Source organism: Silene latifolia, chromosome 1, assembly GCF_048544455.1.
Source record: "Silene latifolia isolate original U9 population chromosome 1, ASM4854445v1, whole genome shotgun sequence".
NCBI lineage: Eukaryota > Viridiplantae > Streptophyta > Magnoliopsida > Caryophyllales > Caryophyllaceae > Silene > Silene latifolia.
This window is the reverse complement of record NC_133526.1, coordinates 47,983,641-48,007,990: the sequence shown is the minus strand read 5'-3', so window position 1 is coordinate 48,007,990 and position 24,350 is coordinate 47,983,641. Positions and strand designations below refer to the sequence as shown.

The window sequence follows — 24,350 nt, the reverse complement described above, 5'->3', positions numbered from 1 at the left end:
TGACTGGAGAGAGAATAGGAGAAACCTGCCTAGAAGTCCCCAATAGACCTGGTGTAGCTACATTAGGTATTGAAGTAACAACAGGTTCAGGAGCGCTAGGAGGTATACTCACAGCTGGAGGATTTTTAGCCACAGGTCTCCATACTTGTCTCTGTTTAGGAGGGACTTGAGCATCAGTCTTTTTCTTATAAATATCTGAGACATGCCCAATGCCTTTACACAAAGAGCATACATCAGGTCTCCATTCATACTCAACTAACACAGATGTATCAATCCCTTTCTCGTCTTTGAAAAAACTTCTGTCTCGGCATTTTTTACCAACTTCAACCACAATCATGATTCTGGCATACCCACGCCTAGTTTTTTTTTAAATTGTAGCTATATCACATCTTATAAATTTCCCAAGAAAGAAGAGAGTTTCTCCAGGCTAGAAGCACCCCAAAACTTTAGAGGCAAACCACATAACCTAACCCAAATAGGAACAAATTTCACCCTTCCTTAGCCAAGCTACAATCCTCAGTCCAAGGTTTGACAATAAGGAGTTTATTATCAAACATAGGGAAGCCCTGTTTTAGCACAATATATTTGCATTCAAGGGTAGGGAACCGTACTAAGAACGCACCATTAGGAAGAAAAGCCACCTTGTTATACTTATACTTCCCCCAAAGTCGATTAACAAACCGTACTAACACTGATTCCAAAGTGTACCCTGCCTAATGATGTCGCCCAGTTCAGGCCTATAGCTTGTTGTAATGTGTTGTATAAAACAATTTATAAGCTCCTCAATTCCAGGCTAGGATCTATCTTACCTGAACTGGTTAGCCTGAATCATGAAGGATTTATACAAGGCAAAAACATTATTGAAAACATCCTTATTTATCAAGATTTGGTGAGGATGTACAACAGGGGTAGCTATTCACCTAGATGCATGTTTAAAATATATCTTATGAAGGCTTATGACTGTTAGTCGAAATTTGTGGAAGCCATGCTGGAAGCTCTTAATTTTACACCACAGTTCAGAGACATGGTTATGTTATGTGTTACTACAGAAAATTTCTCTCTTTCTATTAATGGGGATCAGTTTGGTTTCTTCCCCGGCAAAAAAGAGGGCTCGGGCAAGGAGACCCTATCTCCCCTCTACTGTTTACTCTGTGTATGGAGTATCTAAGTAGGATTTTGGAGTGTGCTGTGGATAAATTACCTATTAGGTTTCATCCCCTCTACAAATAATTGAAACTAACACATCTTATGTTTGCTGATGACCTATTGATGTTTTGCAAGGGTGAACCTAGGTCAATCATGGTCATTCTTAGAGCATTATCCGCTTTCTCTCATGCCTCTGGATTACAAATGAATTCTCTTAAGTCTTGTACTTATTTTAATGGTACGAGTGAGCAGTTGAAGACTGAAATACTTTCTATCTCTGGTTTTGTGGAGGGACAGCTACCTTTCAAATATTTAGGTGTCCCTATCACTGCTGGAAGACTGAAAAATAAAGATTGCCCTACTCTGATTGATAAAATTTTGAAAGGATCAAATCTTTGGGGGCTAAAAAATTATCATATGCAGGAAGATTAACTCTGGTGCAGGCTATCTTATCTTTTATGTATAATTACTGGGCTTCTATTTTTGTCTTGCCTAAATGTGTCTTGAAAAGAGTGGATGCTATTTGCAGGAACTTTCTGTGTGAGGGGAGTTCTGAGTATAATAGAGTACCTCTTCTGGCTCGGGACAAAGTCTGTGTGACTAAGGAACAAGGAGGATTGGGTGTTAGAAGGAGTCAAGTGTGGAATCAGGCAATGATTAGCAAGATAGTTTAGTGGTTGGCTGTTAAACCTGATAAGCTCTGGGTCCAATGGGTCAATCACATTTATGTTAAAGGTTGTCATTGGTCAACTTATGTTCCTTCTGGTGACCTGAGTTGGCATTGGAAGACAATCTGTAAAACCATGGATATAACACACCCACATACCAAGGTGCCTTACCAAGGACCACCCTAGCATGAAAAACATATTACCATCTCGGTTGCCCGAGGTTAGTAGATCAAAAGAAACCATTCCACAACATTTATTAAAGTATATAAATTAAAGTTCCAAAACCAAATCCAAAACAAATGTTCACTAGTACTCAAAACAACTGAATCTAAAACAGTTAATCTCGTGACAGCGGAAGCTAGACTCGAAGTGATGACTCCCCTTCTCGTCCCTATAGCCAAAGACCATCATCACCTGTCACAGTTTGCTCACCATCTCCGAATGGATCACCACAGATTTTACAAAATAACAACGAGGTCAGTTCACTGCATAATCAAAGTAAGACAAAATGCAACAAAGGTAAACAGCTGCTCCACCATCAATCTCCCACTCCCACTCACAACTCATAACAGACTGCACACTAAAGTGTGTAGCGCTGCCAGTGGGGGACCGCAGCCTTACCCACCTAAGCCCCGCTCATTAACGAGCGATAACCCTGTTCATTAATGTGCACATCCCCTCCTGTGGCGGGTTCCATAGAGTGCGAATCAAGGGCGTGAAACCACTCCCGCAAGTGACTCCACTCAGCCGAGGATGCACCTCGTAAACACCAATAACCATCTCAACTCCAACACCTCATACTCCAATCCACCAACAATAATCAATCAACAATATCAATCGCAGCAATTAAATCACAGCACACATCTTAGATCAATTAAACAATAAACTCCAATCCACTAACAATAGTCATACAATTCTAATTACAAACATGCCAAACTCCATTTTCCTCCAAATCACAAAACTAGGGCAAACCCTAAAAGACAAATTGACAAAACTCATAGAACTAGAGGTTTACCAACATAATCGACGCAAAAGAAGGATGAACAAGACTCACGAGCAATCCACGAACTTGAGAGAGATTTTAGATGATTAGAGTTAAGATGAAAGTTTAGATTTTGGTAAAAAGTGATTATGAAACTGTAAATCTCGTTTTTATAACTCTAATCCTCTCAAAATCAAATCGCGGAAAAAATCACCGTCAGACCGGATACTCGGTCGAGTATAGAGTATACTCGGCCGAGTATCCCTTACTCGGTCGAGTATTACTGGACAGTAGCTTGACCAGAAATACACGACGCACTACTCGGCCGAGTAAGCCATATTCGGCCGAGTAACAGACTTAGAAAACCGTAGTATTACAATGGATATTATTAAAGTGTGGTTTGAGGGAGATACTGGTGTGAAGGTAATGGAAGTTTTTTAACAACTAGCTGTTATGAGCTTCTTAGAGCTCATAAAGCAAAGGTGGAGTGGCATTGTAGTGTTTGGAATAGCTGGGTTATCCCAAAGCATGCTTTCATGGGTTGGCTTATCTGCCATCAGGCTCTACTTCTAAAAGATAAGCTTTATAGTCTTCATATCAGTCCTCATGAGACTTGCTGAATTTGTCAAGCTGGTGTAGAGACTACTGCTCATCTATTTCAGGGGTGCTCTTATAGTCATAGAATATGGGATAGAATTGAGGAATGGTTGATGTGAAAGTTGAATGCTAATGATAGATTGTTACATATCAGGCACAAGAGATGGTCTAAGCTGAGGAAGAGGGTAGTCAATGCAGTTGTTATTGCTGTATGGTACGTTATCTGGATGTAAAGGAATTAGGCTCGTCTGAATGTTGTGATCATGAGGCCTGAATGGGTAATTGATGAAGTTCAGAGGGCTATCAAATTGCGTATGGCAAGTCAGCTCCCTATCACACTGATTACAAAGGATAGGGAATGGCTTTCTAGAGTAAATTTAATTTGATATGTTAGTTGTAAGAGCCTTTAACTTGTTCTATCTTGGCTGTAAAAATTGTGTTGATGGTTGGTTTTTTTAATGAGAAGCTTACATTCTACCAAAAAAAAAAAACAAACCCTGAAAGAAGTGTAACTCCCCCACATACCAAGGTGCCTTACTAAGGACCACCTTAGCATGAGAAACTGTTACCATCTCGGTTGTCCGAGGATAGTATATCAAAAGAAACCATTCCACAACATTTATTAAAGTATATAAAGTTAACGATTACATTGTTCCAAAACCAAACCAAAAGAAATGTTTACTAAAACTCAAAACAACTGAAATCCTAAACAGTTAAACTCGTAACAGAGGAAGCTAGACTCGAAGTGACGACTCCCCATCTCGTACCCAGAGCTAAAGACCATTATCACCTATCACAATATGCTCACCATCCCCGAATGGATCACCACATATTTTACAAAATAACAACGGGGTCAGTCCCTGCATAATTAAAGTAAGCCAAATGCAACAAAGATAAAACAGCTGTTCCACAATCAATCTCCAACTCCCAATCACATCTCATAACTGACTACACACTTAAATGTGTAGCCGTGCAAGATTATTGCCGTAACAGATAATCCTCACCGCCAGTGGGGGACCGCAACCTTTCTCAACTAAGCCCCGCTCGTCACACGAACGATAACCCATGTTCATTAATGTGCACATCCCCTCTTGTGGTAGGTTCCACAAAGGGCAAATCAAGGGAGTGAAGCCACTCCCGCAAGTGACTCTACTCAGCCGAGGACGCACCTCGCAAACATCATCAATCCATCTCAACTCCAATACTCCAGAATACAATAAAAAATAATAGTATAGTATTCATTAAATCACAACATCACAATCATCAACTTAATTCAATTACGCAATCAACTGAGTAGGGAAACCCTACCTTGGCACAAATCTGATACGAGTCAACAAGGAAGCTAGAAACGCTCTTCAACGAATTCTCCACCTAACAACAATCATACAATCCAATCACAATCATGTAAAATATCCCTTTCCCCCCCAAATTACAAAACTAGGGTAAACCCTAAAAGACAAACTGACAAGACTCATAGGACTAGTGGCTTACCGACGCAATCGACGCAAGAGAGGAATGAATAAAGACCCACGAACAATCAACAATCTTGAGAGAGATTAAAGGTGTTTAAAGTTACGTTTGAATGTTTTAGGTTTTGTAAAAAGTAAAAGTGAAACTGTAAAACTCAATTTATTACTCTAATCCCCTTTAATCAAACCGCGGAAAATAATCACCGTCAGACCGGATACTCGGTCGAGTATCCCTTACTCGGTCGAGTATTACCATACTCGGCCGAGTATTCCTGGACAGTAGCCTGACCAGAAACACACGACGCATTACTCGTCCGAGTAAGCCCTATTCGGCCGAGTAACAGGACTTAGAAAAACGTAGTATTATAGTCTTCCCTCCTTAAAAAGAACTTCGTCTCCGAAGTTCATACCATACTCAAAACAAAACAATCAAACACAACCCAACAACAACAACAACAACAACAACAACAACAACAACAACAACAACAACAACAACAACAACAACAACAACAACAACAACTCCAAGTACCAACAACTCCCACTATTCATGAAAAAACACCCAACTCAAACTCGAAAGATGACAAAAACATAGCTATCTTAACCCCAACTAAACCCAAAAACAACAAAAACAAGCATGCGACCATCTCCTACCTCCTTAAAAGACAACGGTTACGTCTCCGTAACCAAACATACCTGATAAAAAAAGGTGAGGAAAACGGTCTCTCATAGACTCTTCTGGTTCCTATGTGGCCTCTTCCACATTGTGATTAGACCAAAGTACCTTTAGTAAGACGGTTTCACCATTCCTTGTCTTGCGCACTTTAAGGTCTAAGAACTCCTTAGGAACTACGACATAAGTTAGAGAGTCGTCTAACTCTATGTTCTCCACGTCAAGCACATGTGATGGATCACTCACATACTTTCGGGCTGCGAAATATGAAACACATTGTGAACCTGATCAAGCGATGGTGGTAAAGCTAGCCTATAAGCTACTTCACCTACGCGGCTTAGAATCTCATAAGGACCGATGAACTTCTGACTCAACTTCCCTTCCTTTCTAAATCTCATCAGCCCTCACATAGGTGACTCCTTCAAAAGGACCTTGTCACCTATCACGAATTTAATGTCCCTGCGGTGTAAATCCGCGTCACTCTTTTGGCGATCTTGAGCTGCTTTTATCTTTTGATGAATTATACGAACTTGCTCAATCATGTCCTGCACCCTCTGTGGCCCTAAAACCACAGCTTCAGCACTATCGTCCTAACATATCGGACTCCTGCACTTCCTGCCATACAAAACCTCAAAAGGTGCCATCCCAATGCTGGTGTGATAGCTGTTGTTGTATAAAAACTAAATCAAGTCCAGCCTATCTTCCCAACTTCCACCAAACTCCATGGCACAAGCCCTCAACATATCCTCCAAAGTCTTGATAGTCCTCTCAGTCTGACCATCTGTGGCAGAATGAAATGTTGTACTCATCTTTAAGGTCGTTCCCATCAAATCCTGCAACTCTTGCCAAAACCGTGATATAAACCTCGCATCTCGAGCTGACACTATGTCCTTTGGCACACCATGTAACCGAACCACATGCTTCCTATAACCCAAAGCTAGTTGTATCTTGGTCTAAGTATCCTTCATCGGAATGAAGTGAGCTGACTTTGTTAAATGATTGACGATCACCCAAATTATATTGTTACCTTGCTGAGTCCTTGGTAACCCCACGATGAAGTCCATGGAGACCGACTCCCACTTCGACTCTAGCACCTCAGGTGACTGAATCTTACCTTTTGGTCTGCGTTGCTCACCCTTTACTCTTTGGCAAGTTAAACACTTAGCCACAAACTCGGCCACATCCCTCTTCATATTAGGCCACCAAAACGTTTTCTTTGGGTCCTTATAAAGCTTGTCACCCCCTGGGTGAACTGATAAGGAGTGCAATGAGCCTTCGTCATGATCAACCTTTTCAAATCCGCATCACTAGGAACACACCATCTCCCATCAAAGTGAACACTCCCATCTGTGTGGATAGAAAACCTCAAAACCGTGCCACTCTCTACCCTTGCCTTCCACTCATGGATCTTTGGATTAAGCTCTTGTTTCCTCTTTATGTCATCATACAAGTCCGGTTCGATCATCAAGTCCCCGATGGCATTCCCTTTTTGAATCATATGAATCCCTATCTTGGACATCTCATCCCTCAGCTTTAACAAAGATATAGCTGTACATAACGAATGTACACTCTTTCTACTCAAAGCATCTGCCACAACATTAGCCTTACCCTCATGATAGATGTTCTCCATGTCATAGTCCTCGATCAACTCCATCTACTATCTCTGTCGCATGTTCAGCTCTTTTTGTGTGTATATATACTTGAGACTCTTATGATCTGAAAACACCGTAAAGGTTATCCCATAAGGGTAGTGCCTCCAAATCTTAAGAGCAAAGACAACTGGACCAAGCTCCAAATCATGAGTAGGATAGTTCTCCTCGTACGGCTCCAGCTGCCTCGACGCATAAACTATAACTCTCCCATTCTGCATCAGAACACAACCCAAACCATTCTTTGAAGCATCGGTGTATACTTCAAAGTTCTCACTTCCCTCATGTAGAGCTAGAATAGGAGTTGTGGTCAAACGCTCCTTTAAGGTTTGGAACGCCGTCTCACAACTTTCATCCCAGCGAAATCTGGTTTTTTTTTGCATCAACACTGTCATAAGTCTTGCAACCTTAGAAAAGTCTTTCACGAACCTCCTGTAGTAGCCAGCTAAACCCAAGAAACTCCAAATCTCGGCAACATTCTTTGGTGATTCCCATTTAGTCACTGCCTCAATCTTGTTAGGATCCACCAATACACCCTCCTTAGATATCACATGGCCCAGAAAAGCCACTTTCTCTAACCAAAACTTGCACTTAGATAGCTTGGCATATAGCTGATTATCTGGCAAAGTCTGCGAAACTAACCTCAAATGCTCCTCATGCTCCTCTTTAGTCTTAGAGTAGACCAAGATGTCATCAATGAAGAGGACCACAAACCTGTCCAAGAACGGGCTAAAAATCCAGTTCATAAGATCTATGAAAACTGCTAGTGCATTCGTCAACTCAAAAGGCATCACTACGTACTCATAGTGACCATATCGTGACCAGAAAGCTGTCTTAGGAATATACTCTTCTGTTATCCTCAGTTGGTGATAACCCGATCGCAAGTTGATGTTAGAAAACACCCCTGTGCCACTCAGCTGGTCAAAAAGATCATCAATCCTTGGCAAAGGATACCTGTTCTTCACCATGACATGATTCAGCTCCCTATAGTCGATGCATAGCCAACTACTCCCATCTTTATTTTTCACAAACAACACTAGTGCTCCCCATGGTGACACACTGGGCCGAATGTACCCTTTGTCTAACAGGTCATTCAGCTGCTTCTTTAACTCTTCTAACTCTTTTGGCCCCATACGATACGGTGCTTTAGATATAGGTCCCGTCCCCAGTTTGAGCTCAACATTGAAGTCGATATCTCTCTTAGGTGGTAACCCCGATATCTCATTTGGAAAAACATCACTAAACTACCCAACAACAGGTATATCTGACGCCGACGACTCCTCCACACGCATATCCCTTACTTGGCAAAGAATCAAGGGACACTTCTTTCTCAAACATGACTTTAAAGTCATCACAGTGATAAACTTACACTTTGGTCTCACCACAAACCCCCTATATGACACTTTAACTCCCTTAGGACCCTTTAAAGACACGCTCTTTTATCTGCAATCTATCTTAGCATTATACTTGCCCAACTAATCCATCCCAACAATGACCTCAAACCCATCTATAGGAAACTCTAACAAGTTGACTGTTAAGTCTACCTCCCCTCACCAATATGGACACATCTCTATGTTGGAGTAGTGTCCTCCACAATAAGTGCGTTTACATATTAAATCTCGTAAAAGGAATATTTGGGATTTATCTTTTTATTTGTCAGTTGGTCATCGTTAATCGGTAATGATTGGCTGACTAGAGTTTGACATTACTGTCGTGTGACGGTGGTGATCAGCTGATCCCTTTAGGTCACACCTATAGGATGACGCCCAAATAGAATGAATTAATTTTTTGTATGAGATACGAGATAATTAATTCCTTGTATTATTTGACTTTTAATTAGCCACGTAAAAGTATTATTTGATGACGGGTTACGAACTCGAGCAGAGAAGATTTATTATTTAATTATGTGATATTTAAGTAATAAATTAATAATTTATTAATTAATTGTTAATTAATTAATTTTATGCGATATGTGTTTATGTTTTGAGGTGGAATTAATTAGCTATTTATATTTTACAAGAGGTTGTAAAATTAGCTAATTGAGATAATATTGACACATTGTATGTTGATAAAATGGTCTTATGATTACTTTATAGTTAAGTAGTCATTGGTAGTTAATTTATATTATTTAAGTGTTAAATAATCAATTTAATATTTAATTATATGAGATAATTAAATATAAGACTTATAAGCATTTGTGGGGCAAATATCGAAAATCGAAATGGACCCGGAGGGGACCATTTGTTCAGATTTTTATACACTACTAATACACTCATTGTGAGTGGAAAAGGTAGGCATTTCCCACTAGCATTTGTATGTGAATTGTATACATTTGCATGCCTATATATACCTAAGTCCTTCCATCATTTCTAAGGTTGGAAATTTGAAGAAAAATTGGTCTTTGTGTGCTTGTTGTGGATGGTTCATATACACCATCAATAGACCATATTTTTCTTTTTTTTTGTCCATCCTTTTACAATAAACACATATAAATGTAAACTAATAATATTATCAAGGTAATAATATTAATTAGTACATCAAATATACAAATAAACAAGGTTACTACATTTACCTAGTTAGTATTTTAGTAGTATTTTGGGTTTATCTTGGGTGCCACCTTAGGAGATTACCTACTTTGGTAATTAAGGTGTTGGAAGATCATCCTTATTGCATTAGCACAAGAACAACATCAAGGAAGGAGTCCCTGAGTTGTGCCCATTTTGCCTTATAACAATGTAAGAAATTTTTTTCTTAAGATGGTTTAATACCATCTCATTTATATTTTGCTTTGCATGCATGTAGATTTAGACCACCTAAAATTAATTTGTAATTTTGATATCATAAGATGAGTATTAATTTTGTCTAAATAACTAACACTCTATACAGCTTAGAACAAGACACTGACTCCCAGAAGGTATAAACACACTATCTTTTACAAGTTCACACTCTCCCAAACCCATCGCTAAGGCATGACTCCTAGACAAAAAAGAGTGGGTTGCCCCCGAATCAAACAGAACAAAAGACGGTGTATTATGAACAAGGAAGGTACCGGTAACCATATGATAATTGTTCTCTGCCTCCTGCTTGCCCATCATAAAGGGCTTCCCGCTGCTTTTCTAACCTCCACCCTAAACCGTGGTAGTCGAAGTAGCCCGCTTAGCTGCCGAGTTCTGAATCACACTGTTGTTCAGGCACTGATAGGACCCTCCATTACTGCGGTTGAAGTCACCATTATTGTTGTTCTGCCCTCCACGATTGCCCAATGACCCAAATGGCCTGTTGCTAGAAAAACTTTGGCTCGGAGCCTGAGAAAAGTTCCCCTGATAAGTCCCCAGAAAACCTCCTCCTACTCTGGCACTGGTACAATCATGCGTCTTGTGACCCACTCCGCCACAGTTGAAGCAGGTAAGGTTGGAGTTATCACTATTATTCCGACCGCCGCCTCTTCCCCAAGCTTGGGATCCCTCTTCATACCCAGATCCCCCAAAAAAGCCCTAGACTAGCCGTGATTGCCCCTCTTGTGGCCCGACTGGTTGTCACTCTCATTATCCGCCTTTCTCTTTTTAGCATTTCTTTCCTTAGCCTCATTGGCTACGTCCACCAGCCTCTCAGCATGCCCAGCTCGTGCTTAAACCTCTTTCAGATCGGTCAGTACCTCAGCTGGTAGTCTATCCATGATCTTAGGTGTCAACCCCTTTTCAAAACGAAGAGCTAAACCCCGTTGACCCAACTGCATATCCTCTGCATAGCGTGACAACTTTAGGAACCGGTGATAGTACTCCGTGACAGTCATATCATCAACCATGGTGAAAGAATCAAACTCGACTCTCAGCTTGTGACTGATGTGTTCCGGCACAAAATGCTCCCTCATAGCGCTCTTGATGCCTTCCTACGGTATAGCATCGTATCCCTGGTCCCTGTAGTATGCTCTGGCATCTTCTTTCACATTTTGCCACCAAGCCCCAGCCTCACCTCTTAGGTAGAACGCCATCTGTTCTACCGCCATCTCTGTCGGACACTTCACGGCCTCAAGAAGACTCTCCATCTCGTGGTGCCAGTAATCGAGCAGCTTTGGCTCACCAATGCCCTGATAATTAGAGGGGTGGAAGTGAGAAATGGTGGTGCTTAGTTGAGATGAGTCCACCGGTTTCTCACCTCCCTTACCCACGTTCTTGAGTGCCCCCATGAGTGCATCTTGCTGCTAAATCATACGGGCAATCTCATCCACAGACATCTCATAAGCTTGGATGTAAGAAGCTGACCTCTTTGGCGTCATTTTGAACTGACATACCCAAGGAAACGTAAGCGCATAGTATACGGCTCAAAATAAAAAAAAAACCCTCCACCAAAGAAGTACTCCGCCGAGTACGGTGAAATACTCGGCCGAGTAATGAGACTACTCGACCGATTATTCCACTCCAGTAGCCAACCTCAAAAACATAGATAACATACTCGGTCGAGTATGAAAGATACTCGGTTTAGTATAAATATTACTTGGCCGAGTGATCACAACCAGTGGCTACTACATCAAATACACAAACGAACACTTGGTCGATTGCTTGGTTACTCGGCCGAGTATCCCGTACTCGGTCGAGTACCCGCCCTGCTCAGCCGAGTCATTCCAAAAATGAGCTATATACTTACGATAACATACTTAAACATGCACTTCTATATCCAATACTTTACTACCCTTCCAAAGGCCAAGTAATAAATCACATATCATGCTCAAAATCTATCATGTCCAACTACGCAATTCACTTTCTCATATACTATCATGTTCAAAATACGCAACTCACTTTTTCATTTCATCCAACAAATTTACAAGATTCACAGCTACAAGTGCAACACACATAAATTTAAACACACAACGATCCCCAAGACACCCATATGTTGACCGGCTCGAAATTGTAAGGGCCTCAATGCGACTTCGGGTCGTCTCCCAAGTCTTTGCGGTAGCTCTAAGAAACTCTCCCCGTGTTCATTTTATGTAGACTCCCTATGTTCATTAAGTTCATTGGTTTTAGGTTCCAGAATTGTCTCTTTGATACCACTTGGTAACACCCCCACATAACAAGGTGCCTTGCCAAGGACCACCCTAGCATGAGAGACTGTTACCATCTCGGTTGCCCGAGGATAGTATATCAAAAGAAACCATTCTACAACATTTATTAACGTATATAAAGTTAACGATTACATATTTACATTGTTCCAAAACTAAACCAAAAGAAATATTTACTAAAACTCAAAACAACTGAAATCCTAAACAGCTAAACTCGTAATAGTGGAAGCTAGACTCGAAGTGATGACTCCCCATCTCCTCCCCATAGCTAAAGACCATCATAACCTGTCACAATCCGCTCACCATCCCCGAATGGATAACTAAAAATTTTACAAAACAACAACGGGGTCAGTCACTGCATAATTAAAGTAAGCCAAATGCAATAAAGATAAAACAGATGTTCCACAATCAATCTCAAACTCCCTATCACATCTCATAACTGACAACACACTTAAGTTTGTAGCCCTGCCAGATTACTGTCGCAATAGATAATTCTCATCGGTAGTGGGGGACCGCAGCCTTACCCACCTAACCCCACTCATCACACGAGCGATAACCCATGGTTATTAATGTGCATATCCCCTCTTGTGGCGGGTTCCAAAAAGGGCGAATCAAGGGCTATAAGCCACTCCCGTAAGTGACTCCACTCAGCCTAGGACGTACCTCACAAACATCATCAATCCATATCAACTCCAATACACCAGAATACAATAAACAACAATAGTATCATATCGATTAAATCACAACATCACAATCATCAACTTAATTCAATTACGCAATCAACTGAGTAGGGAAACCCTACCTTAGCACAAATCTGATCCGAGTCAACAAGGAAGCTAGAAACGCTCTTATACGAATTCTCCACCTAACAACAATCATAAAATCCAATCACAATCATGCAAAATATCCCTTTTCCCCTCAAATTACAAAACTGGGCTAAACCCTAGAAGACAAACTGACAAGACTCATAGGACTAGTGGCGTACCGACGCAATCGACGCAAGAGAGGAATGAACAAAGACTCACGAACAATCAACGTTCTTGAGAGAGATTAGAGGTGCTTAGAGTTACGTTTGAATGTTTTAGGTTTTGTAAAAAGTAAAAGTGAAACTGTAAAACTCAATTTATAACTCTAATCCCCTTTAATCAAACCGCGGAAAATAATCACCGTCAGACCGGATACTCGGTCGAGTATAGGGAATACTCGGCTGAGTATCTCTTACTCGGTCGAGTATTACCATACTCGGCTGAGTTTTCCTGGACAGTAGCCTGACCAGAAACACACAACGCATTACTCGACCGAGTAAGCCCTATTCGGCCGAGTAACAGGACTTAGAGAAACGTAGTATTACAAGAAGCTCCCATGGTGGATTACCTCCTAAAACGTAACATAGGACCGCAGTAGACTAGTAATCAATTTCAGGTTGGACATCATCTAGGTTTAACTGAAGCATACCACTAGAATCAGAAGCTTTAGGCGATGAAGAAGGGGATCGTGACTTATCAAAAACCTTCGTCCAGCCTTCCTGATCATCATCTTCAACCTCTGAATCTTCATGCGTATCTTCCACTATACCATCAAGATTAATGACTGGTATACCAACTATTTCTCCCACCGATCTAGTTGTTCTCGGTTCTTCAGAGTAAGGAATATCCTTCTCTACAAAAGACGCAACAACAGTGCTAGTTGACTCCAGTTGTGACGAAGTATCCCTATCTAAGTTCAACAGTTACTAAAATAAAGACGAGTTTTTGCTTTATATTTCTTAGGTTTTGTCTGATTTCGAGTGATTTTCTTCCTTTCCATATGCAGGAGGAAACCCTAAATCGTACAAAACCCTAGAGAGAAGGAAGAGCTTTCTCTCTCCATAAGGATTGTGGAATTGGATGGAATGATGAATAACTTACTTAGAAACTTTTTGAGAAAAGGGCCCGTGTGAAAGTACGTTTGGTTCAAACACCCAACCCTGCCCGTTGTGAACAACGACATCTACTAGATCAAACGATGACCAATTAATTAAACTCGTATTCGTCGGAATGCAAACATTCATGGTAACCCTAAACATGTGAAAATAATTCTACGTGGTTTAAATGCACATAATTTCGTCAAGTGATTTAAACATGCCAATTCATTTACTATTCTGGCACAAATAAAAAAAACAAAGGAAAGAAAAAAAAACGTCTTACTCAAGCGGGACAAAGATTCGCAAACGTTTATAGGTTAGAAAACAATAACAATTGCAATAAAAACCGTAAACAAGCAAGCATAATCAAAGCACAAACACACAAAACAAAAGCCACTAGGGTCGAGACATTCACACACGGCCAACATGGCCTCATAGGGTGCATACATTGCCTACTCTAGGTCAAGTCAGGTTTCAAACAAGTGACATAAAGCGATAGCAAACATAGGCAATTGAATCGAAACATGTAATTCCAATCAAATGGTTCACCCAAAACATGTAAACCATACAATTATTTTATAATTAATACAAATCAACATGTGAATGAAATAAGAAGGATTATTTTAACCCTGATTTAATCATGTAAAACGTGACATATTGACATGTTGGAGAAATTAATTACACATGCTAAAACAAATCTAGTTATTTCATAATTAGAGTCACTAAACTTAAACATGCGAAACCACAATAAAATTAAACCATACACACATGCATAATTTAAGTTGATGTGACCATAATTAGCGCATATTTAGCCCCCGAATTAGCCTTGCTCCCATGCTTTTTAGTGCATATTTGGGTCATTTATTATCTTTAGTTCTTTGTTTTGCATATTCTTTGAGATTTTAATCCCTTGGTAGGAAAGGAGTAAGAATCTTGCATTTTCATGGCAAAACGAGACTAAATTGATCGAATTCAATGACCAAGCATTAAGGAGAGACAAGATTAGAAGGCCGTTGTACATATTATAGTAGATGAGCAATGTTGAGAAAGGATCCTTGAGTCCCCAAGGAAATCCCCAAGGATTTTATGAAGAAAAGGGTAGAAAAGAAGAAGAAATCTTGCTGAGGAACAATCCGTGCGGATTGTCTACAATCCGGCCGTCCTCCATCTGCCCAATCCATGCGGTTTCTTCCCAAGACGCTCGGGTTTGCCACCACCACAATCCGCCCGGATTCCTCCAAAACCGCCTGTGTTCCACCGCTACAATCCGCCCGTCCCGACTCCAAAACGCACGAATTCCTGTACAGCACAATTTCGTCTTCTCCAAGCTACAAAGAAAGAAGCCCTTCCTTCGAAAAATACCGGCTCCTCCCTGCTCAATCTAAAAAGTATAATTACTAGTTTAGCCCATAGTTAACCCTAATGCATCCCCCTAATTTCCACTATAAATACCCCATTAGTCTAATTAGAAGAGCATGTTCTTCTTATCAATTCTTAGAGTAGTTAATATCAATCAAATCTCTCTTTAATTTTGTAATCAACAATTAATCAAGTTTTAATACAAGTTTTATTTCCTTAATCTCTCTCTTGTTCATCCTTTATTTTGGGTAATTGAAGATTATTTGGGTTATTATTGGGAGATTGACAACCTCTCAATCAAGCATCAAGTACTTCTTTTATCTTTGCTTTATTATTGGAATCATTAGTAGGTATAATCCTCTTAATCCCTTTTTAATTATTGTTAATTACTTTCATTTATTCATCATGTTTCATATTGTTGGTATGATTGACAACCTTGCTAGCATGATCAACATGATAATGAGTGAGTAGTGACCTAGCTAGGGTTAATGGGTGATTAGGGGAAACCAACATGAGGAATGATTCATGCTTAAATTAATATGCTTTCATGATTTATTTGCTTGCTTGTTTTGATCTCAACTCATGCACATGTTATGTTTGATGAAATGCGAGCCTATGAATCCTTGCATTTTTTACCCATCACCTATCTTTTCAATGAGACTTGTAAGACATAAACCAACTCGAGTCTCATTAGACCATGCATGTTGTTGAGTAGGGAAGATTAAGTCGACTTGTAGCTGTTGTACAATCTAATCAATTCGGCTCCGGGACCCAAACTTTCCTAGGATTGTAAGATATAACCCAACTCAATCCATCACAACAATAATTGCTTGCTTATAATTTGAGAACATGTTTGTATGATCAACTCCCATGATTCCCCTATGACCCCATGACACCCTAGTGCTTTTTATCAATTGTTTACAACCCTTTTAATTCATCTTGCTTGTTTATTTCCATTGCTATTTTAGTTTAGTGAACTTCTACATCAACCCAAATTGTGACACCCCTAAGACACCACTAGTTTCAATTGAAATCTCATCTCAATTCCCGTCCCTTGGGATCCGACCTTTACTTGCCTCTTTACTAATTGTAGAGTTGTTTGTGAAGCTATAAATTGTGTTTTGATTCGGACGTGACCCAACGACCACACTTATTTAATTGTGAACACGAAACGGACCGATCAAAAATGGCGTCGTTGCCGGGGACGGTGTTAACTAGATTTAGATTTTCTTAATTGTTATTAGTTGTGTCTTTCTTTGCCTTGGGGAAGTAAAACCCCTCAAGGTTTGTTCTAATCGTTTTCAAGTTGTTTGATATTTTGCATGTCTAGAAGGTCACAAGGTGATTTGTTACCTCTTGACCGTGAAATTGAAAGAACTTTGACAACCAATAGGAGATTTGCTAGGAGGAATTTGAGAGGTATTAGTGAGGATATTCAACCAACTATTGAGTTCATCAACCCTTTTGCAAGAGAAGGTGAGGAGAACCCAACACAAAATACCACCCAAAATCAACCTACAATGCCTAAGTTTTCATCACATTCCGTACCCACCAAGGAGAACCTACCTAATGGTACTCCCACACCACAACATCTAACCGGAAATTTTATTGCCAAATCCGCCTTTATCCAATTAGTCGAAAGGAGCCAATTTGGGGGGATGCCTAGTGAAGACCCTCATTCTCATATGGAAACCTTTTGTGACTATTGTGATGCGATTTCTCAAACCGGTGTAACTCAAGACCAAATTCGATGGGTCTTTTTTCCTTTTTCTCTAATTGGCACCGCGAAACAATGGTTGAAGGGCCTTGATAAGGCCACTCTCGGAATTGATTCTTGGAAGAAGCTAGCTCTAGCTTTCTACAAAAAATTCTACCCACCGGAAAAGACTAACATGCTAAGAGCTCAAATTACGGGTTTTAAGCAAAGGGATGAAGAATCTTTGTATGAAGCTTGGGAGCGGTTCAAGGGAATTTGTCGCTCATGTCCTCACCATGGACTTAGCGAATGGTTCTTGGTACAACATTTTTGGAATGGTTTATATGAAGATTCAAGGAACATTCTCAACATGGGATCAAATGGAATGTTCACCGAAGTGGATGACAATCAAACATGGAACAAAATTGAGGAAATGGCGGTCCATAACTCACAATATAGTAGACCTCGCAAGGCTACTAGAGGAGGAAAGCATGAAGTGGACTCCGTTACTCAATTGGGTGCTCAACTTAGTGCTCATATTGACACAATCAATTTGAAGTTTGAAAAAGCTATGGCTAGACTTGAAGAGGTCTCAAAATCACCAAAGCATCATGTTAATGCCATGACGGCATCTTCATCAATCCCAAGTGGGATATGTGAGAATTGTGGAACTTTGGGACATGACCAAAGTGAATGTAGGGGAACAAATGAACAAGTGGATGCTTTCCAAGCATACAAGAGTGGTACCCCTTATTCCAACTATTACAATGAAAACACCAAATTTCATCCAAATCTCTCATAGAAAAGCCAAAATGTTCAAAACCCTCAAACAACATACACCCCACCTCCCATGAGAAACCAAAATCAAAGACCCTTTTACAATCAAAACCAAGGTTACCAAAATCAAAATCCATACAATCACCAAAATGACCAAGGTTTTGATGTCCAAAAAGCGGTCCTCCAAATGCAAAAGAATCAACAAGAATTTTTCACTCAAATGCAAAAAGATAGTCAAGTAAAGGAAACCACCATCAACAACATCCTAGCTCACACCAAGATGTTGGAAACTCAATTGACTCAACTAGCATCTTCAAGCTCACAAAGACAAAAGGAGCAATTACCACCTCAAAGTAATCCCCCAAGACATGAAACGGTTAGTGTCATTCACTTGAGAAGTGGTACAAGGTATGAAGCACCGAAGAAGCAAGTTGAGGATGAAGTTGTGAAAGCTAGTGATAAGGAAGAAATTGTGCAAAACTCCAAAGATGGAGAATCATCAAAAGAAGAGATTTCAAAGAAAAATGAAGACAAGGTCAAGGAGAAGGAGCCTTTTGTGATTAGACTTCCTTTTCCAAGTCGTCAAGCCAAGCCCAAATTTGATGACCAACTTGGAAAGTTTATGGAAATTGTGAAGAATTTGGAAGTCTCGATTCCTTTCACGGAATTAATCAATCACGTGCCGGCCTATGCGAAATACATGAAAGACATCCTCACAAAGAAGAAGTCGATCCGGAAACTTGAGACTAACGCCTGCACTAAGGTGAGTAGTGCTATACTTCAAGGGAGTTTACCTCCAAAACTAAAGGATCCGGGAAGCTTCTCAATACCGTGTACCATTGGCGACACCACGATCAACAAAGCCTTATGTGATCTAAGGGCTAGTGTGAGTGTTATGCCGTTCTCGGTGAGTAAAAGGTTGGGGATGAGAGAGCTTAAATGCACCAATATCACACTCCAAATGGCCGATAGATCGACGAAGACACCATTAGGGATATGGGAAGATGTTCCGCATTTAATTGGGAAGTTTTTCATCCCGGTGGACTTTGTCATTGTTGATATGGAGGGAGATTCCAACATTCCAATCATTCTAGGAAGACCTTTCCTACACACAGCGGGTGCGGTGATTGATGTGAAACATGGTGAGCTCACTCTAGAAGTGGGAGATGAAAGCATAACTTTTAATCTTGACAAGACTATGAGAGCTCCTCGTTTGCATGAACCATGTTTCATGATTGATCATTATAGCCAGAAGGATGAAAGGAAGAAGTCGGAACTCCAATGGAAGAAGAAAATTGAAGATGCTCCATTTAAAGAGCAAGTGAATCGTGACAAGGAGAGCTTGCAAAGCTCATCAAAATCAAGCAAAGAAGAAGAGGATGGCCTCATTGGCCAAGAGAAGAAATTGGGAGAGTTGTCTCCATCAAATAAAGAGGTTTTCAATGATCAACTTAATGAAGTTTGTGGTCTTTGGGACGACGAATTTGAAGGGATTTTTAATCCCTACATCGGTAATGCCATTGATCAAGACCGACAACAAGGGCCAAGGTCTATTGAAGAACTTTATAATGATAATGAACAAGCTTTTGATTATTTCTTCAAGGTGTTGAGCAACATCAACAACAACTTGAACATGCCCCCTTAACATCTCATCAAGAATGAGAGTTTGGTGGAGTCCTCCCTAAACCACCATTTGTAAATATTTCTAACTCCCTAACTCGCATTTCAATTCTTGTATTGCATTTTTGTCATCTTTGGATTTTTATTTTCTTTGATCAAGATAATTGTCATGTTTGAGAGAAGTGAGGAAGGGACTAATGATCTCAATTGATGTGTAGTACTTTAGCTTAGTGTGGGGATGACAATTGCCTAGGCTATCCATGCCTTAGTAATAACCTCACAATGAAGAACACAAGATATGAAGAAGAATGGAAGAATGACAAGGGATACGCATTGTACACGGATGGAACTGAATCCGGGTACAAAAGGGTTGAATAAGAGCGGATTCAGGAGAATCCGCCCGTCTACAGACAATCCGAGCGTATTGGGTAGAAGACGCACGCCCTGAAAAGATCTGAAATTTTGAAATTTTTGACTGTAAGAGAATCCGGGCGTCCTACATCCTAATCCGCCCGTCTTTGAAAATCTGTCCGTCTTGAAGAGAAGACGCCCGTCTTCTTGGCTGAGGAAAACAAGGAAAAATCCCTATGAAGGAATTCGTTCGTCTTCTAAAGAATCCGCCCGTCCCGTGTCAGCGAATCCGAGCATCTTCCCTTAAAGACGCCCGTCTTTGGGCGAGTTTTTCCCAACCCAGAAAGTGCAGAATCCGCCCGTCTCGAGCAGAAACCGCACGGATTGCCCTTGCAGTTCGAATTTTTTCGGGCTTTATAAAACCCCTCCCACCTTCATTCATTCATTCATTCATTCATTCATTCATAACACTACTTCAAAACATCAAAACCCTCATCCTCTCCATCACAAAAACAAAATTCCTCAACTACATTCACCAAAATCAAATCAAATCATCCTTTTAACAACAAATCAATCACTTCTTTTTCAATAAAAATCAAAACCAAGCACAAAATCTTCAACATTTGAGTCGATTTTCGAATTCATAAAGGCAAAGCCTTTCACCTTTAAATCGATTTGGGTACACTACAAATTGAAGATTTTTCATTATTTCTTGGTTAATTCATCAATGACAAGGACTAAGGGAGCAACAAAGGCAACAAAGGCAGCAAAGACACTTTCATCAAGGCAAAAGGCTCTTCAAGCAAAGAAAGCATTGGTTATGGTGGTAGCAACCCCAAACTTGGAAGTGCAACAACAACAACAACCTTCTATGGGAGCAACACCATCTACTACTCCGGAAATTGATCAACTTTTGCATTATCCAGAGGTAACTTTTATTTCCAAAACCCATAGAGATACTTTTGCCAAGTTTGCTAGGAAATCATTTCAATCCACCAAGTTTATTTGTGAAGATACGTTAGATAAGTTGGGTGTCCTTGAGCAAACTAGAGCCTTTTTCAAAGCAATGGGATTGAAGAAATTGTTTGAATCAAAAGAATTGACATACCCCTCCCTTACCTTGGTGTTTTTGAGTTCTTTGAAAGTCAACAAAGTTGAGACTAGGGAGAACCTCGAGTTTCATCTAGCTAATGTTAGTAGATGCATTTCCTTTAGGGAATTGGGTGAAATTTTGGGTCTTAGTGAAGAACCGAGTTATTTTAAGAATTTTGGAAATTATGACCCCGACCCTCTTTGGGAGGCAATTTCCGGAAGGAAATTTGAGGACTTTCATGCGAGTCGTGCTCTTTTAGTCCATCATCCGGGTATAAGAGTATGGCACAAGGTCATAGGAAACACCATTATTGAAAGGAAAGATACCAACCATTTCACCAAACTTGATTTTATTCTTCTTGAGTCGGCTTTGAACATTGGAAGAGTACACACCAAGCCTTTCAACTCTTTAAGGCTTTTGGTAGATAGATGGCTCAACATTGATTGTGGGAAGAAAGGCACTACCGTTATTGTGAATGGCGGCCTAGTCACTATCCTAGCTAAGTACTTTGATCCTAAGTTCAACAAGGATAACAAGTATGAATAAAAGGAGGGTGGTCATCTTGTTGATATGCATACTATGATACACAGTACAAGTGGGTTTCCCATAACCCTCTTGACACCAAGTATGGATGGCTCACTAGTGAGGCTAGATCGTTTACTTTGCCTTCAAAGATTTGTCGTTTAAGCGTCCACCGGACCAATTATCTACTTCCCCTTTCAAAAGAGGCCGAGTATATTATCCGACAACAAAGGGGGAACTTGAAATGCCCTCCTCTTCCATTGTCACACCACCTTACCCTTTTGAGTACCAAGAGTTCAAGGCGGAAGGTGTTGAAGCAAGAAATGATTATTTGACTCTTCTCATGCAAGCAATGCACAAGCAAGCCTTTGAGGATCGGAAAAATGCTTACTTGGCTCAATATCCACCCCTCCTACACTTAGCTAGGCAAGGACTACTTGATCCATCATGTCCTTTGCCTAGTTGGGCGGATAGAGAAGTCTTATTTCCGGGTGCATCTAGGGTCGTTTCGGGTGACAATGAGGTTGTCGGTAATGAAGAAGTTGATGATAACATTGATGAAGAAGCAAGTGAAGAAGGAGAAAAGGATGATGAGCAAGATGATGAGCAAGGTGAAGAAGAAAGTAAAGAAGCAAATGAAGAGGGAAGTGGCAATGAGACCACTTCTAATGAGGAAGATGATGATAGTGATGATATGATGGAAGATTAGCAAGCCTTGGAGGCTCCTACCCTCTTATGGTTTGTCTATTTCTCTCTTTGTTTTTAATTATTTTTCTTGATCATTGTTGGAGTAGTCCTAGCACCATAGAGGACTCACACCTCGGTACCATTGAGGTGTTCTCATTTTATTATTCCCACTTTCAAAATCCAAAATGACAAATTAGTTTCATGCATTGCATAGTGTGTGCATGAACTACACCCATCCTTAAGACATTAGCAATAGTGTCTAACGCGGTTTGGGGAAGTTAATGCATACACAACGGGAGGTAATCTAAATTATCCTCTCCATCATAAACAAAAACCATGCATCATGTAGTGTAAACTAGTGTAGATTGCATTTAGTGTAGAAATCATGCATCATCTTTCCATAATTTCCCACCATTTTGGCCATCGAGGACAATGCCCATATTAGTGTGGGGATGGGGAATTCTAACTTAACTCTTATTCAAAAATCCAAAAAAATTGAAAAATTTCGAAAATCCATAAAAATTTGAAAATTGAAAAAGCCAAAAACATGTTTATTTCCTTTTGTAGTGTAGTCTTGTATATCGTTTTGTATATATTGTGTTTGTTCTATCCTTGTTCACATTGATTGACTACGCCACATCCGAGACATGAGGATCATAAAGACCGCATGGTATGATCTTTCCAATCTCCTTTTTCCTCTTTATGTTAATGACTATGTGGCTTTATTTTGATTGATGCGGTATAACAATGTGAACTTAGGACTTGCATTTAGTTTATATGACAAATTAGTTTATAGAATCACTTGCATTAGGATGTTTTTATTAGTTGCATCATAGCATGTAGTTGCATTTGCATAAAAGTTTTGAAAAATGCCTAATTAGGAACTTTGACAAGAGCAACTAAGCCATTACAAATACTTTTTCAACTTAAGACTTTGCCTACTAGAATGGTTGTAAAACACCCTAAATAGTGTCATACTAGTGTCTTTTGACCCATGACCCAAAGCCTAGTCAAGGGTTTGCATGTGAGTCACCTATCTAACCCTGTGATGCGATGTGGACTTGGTTAACTTGTCTAGGTGACCTTGATTGACCTTGTGGTAAGGCAACCCAAAAATACTTTCTATCAATAAGTTTGAAGTGCTCATTTAAAAGAATTTTGTCATGTGGAAGTAATTTAATGCCAAGGAAACCTCAAATGTTATGAATTGTTGAATGTTGAGAAATTAAATTGTTTTGATGGAGGCGTACCACTTCGATGTGCTTTGGAGCAGGATCCATTGAATTGGGCCCCCACACGGTTGTGAATTCGGCCACCCAGAGACAGAGTGACTATCACCCCGAAAAGCTATTGTCTAGAGGTTAACCGGTTGCCTAATAAGCGATTGGCGAAAGCAAAGGACACTAGCCCGGAAGGGACAAACCCAATCTAAAATTTTTGAAATGTGAAAGTTGAACGAGGTCAATTTTGAATACTAGTCATATCCACCCGTTGTGTATAACGATTTGAGCATTTCATTCCCAAAAAGCCTTTTGTCAAGCCACTTTGTCGAGCTTAGGATGATCCATGACCTTTAATTTTGTAGAGAATTCGAGACTTGTCATGTCATATGCTACTAGCATCATAGGGATCATCATTCCACCACCATCCGATCGCTCTTGACGAAAGCATTTGGAAATTGAGGACGAAAGTAGTCTAGTTTAACACCATTTGGACGTGATTTAGTGCCATCCTCTTAGCCTTAGTAATTTGTTGAACTAGTATTTGTGAAGGATTACATGCTCTTAAATTTGTTCTCTTTAGTGCCTCCGCCACTTGATGAGGAAGTGGCTATTCTTTTGTAGATGCATCCATTATGTGATTTTGTGTGCTTAATGTTTGGATGTGTCGCCATTTTGGCAAGACCCACCTTGCCTTGCAAGAAGGCATCCTACCTCATGGTTGCCTTGTTGTGAGTTGAAGGGGCGGAGTGAGGCCCGCTAATTGTCTCATATCGGCTATGTTATTAGGTTAGTTTAAATAATGGTCCTAGTCTTTGTCACCTCTTTACTCGGGACGAGCAAAGGTTTGGTTTGGGGATATTTGATGTGACCATAATTAGC

At 40.2% G+C, this 24,350-nt stretch overlaps 1 non-coding gene across 1 annotated transcript; it reads right to left on the bottom strand.

The window, feature by feature from the left end:
• Nucleotides 1-17,394: 17,394 nt before the first annotated feature.
• LOC141625235 (small nucleolar RNA R71) lies at nucleotides 17,395-17,501 on the bottom strand. Its single transcript, XR_012535030.1, has one exon. It is a non-coding gene; the product is annotated as a small nucleolar RNA R71 (small nucleolar RNA).
• Between the last annotated feature and the right edge of the window lie 6,849 nt (nucleotides 17,502-24,350).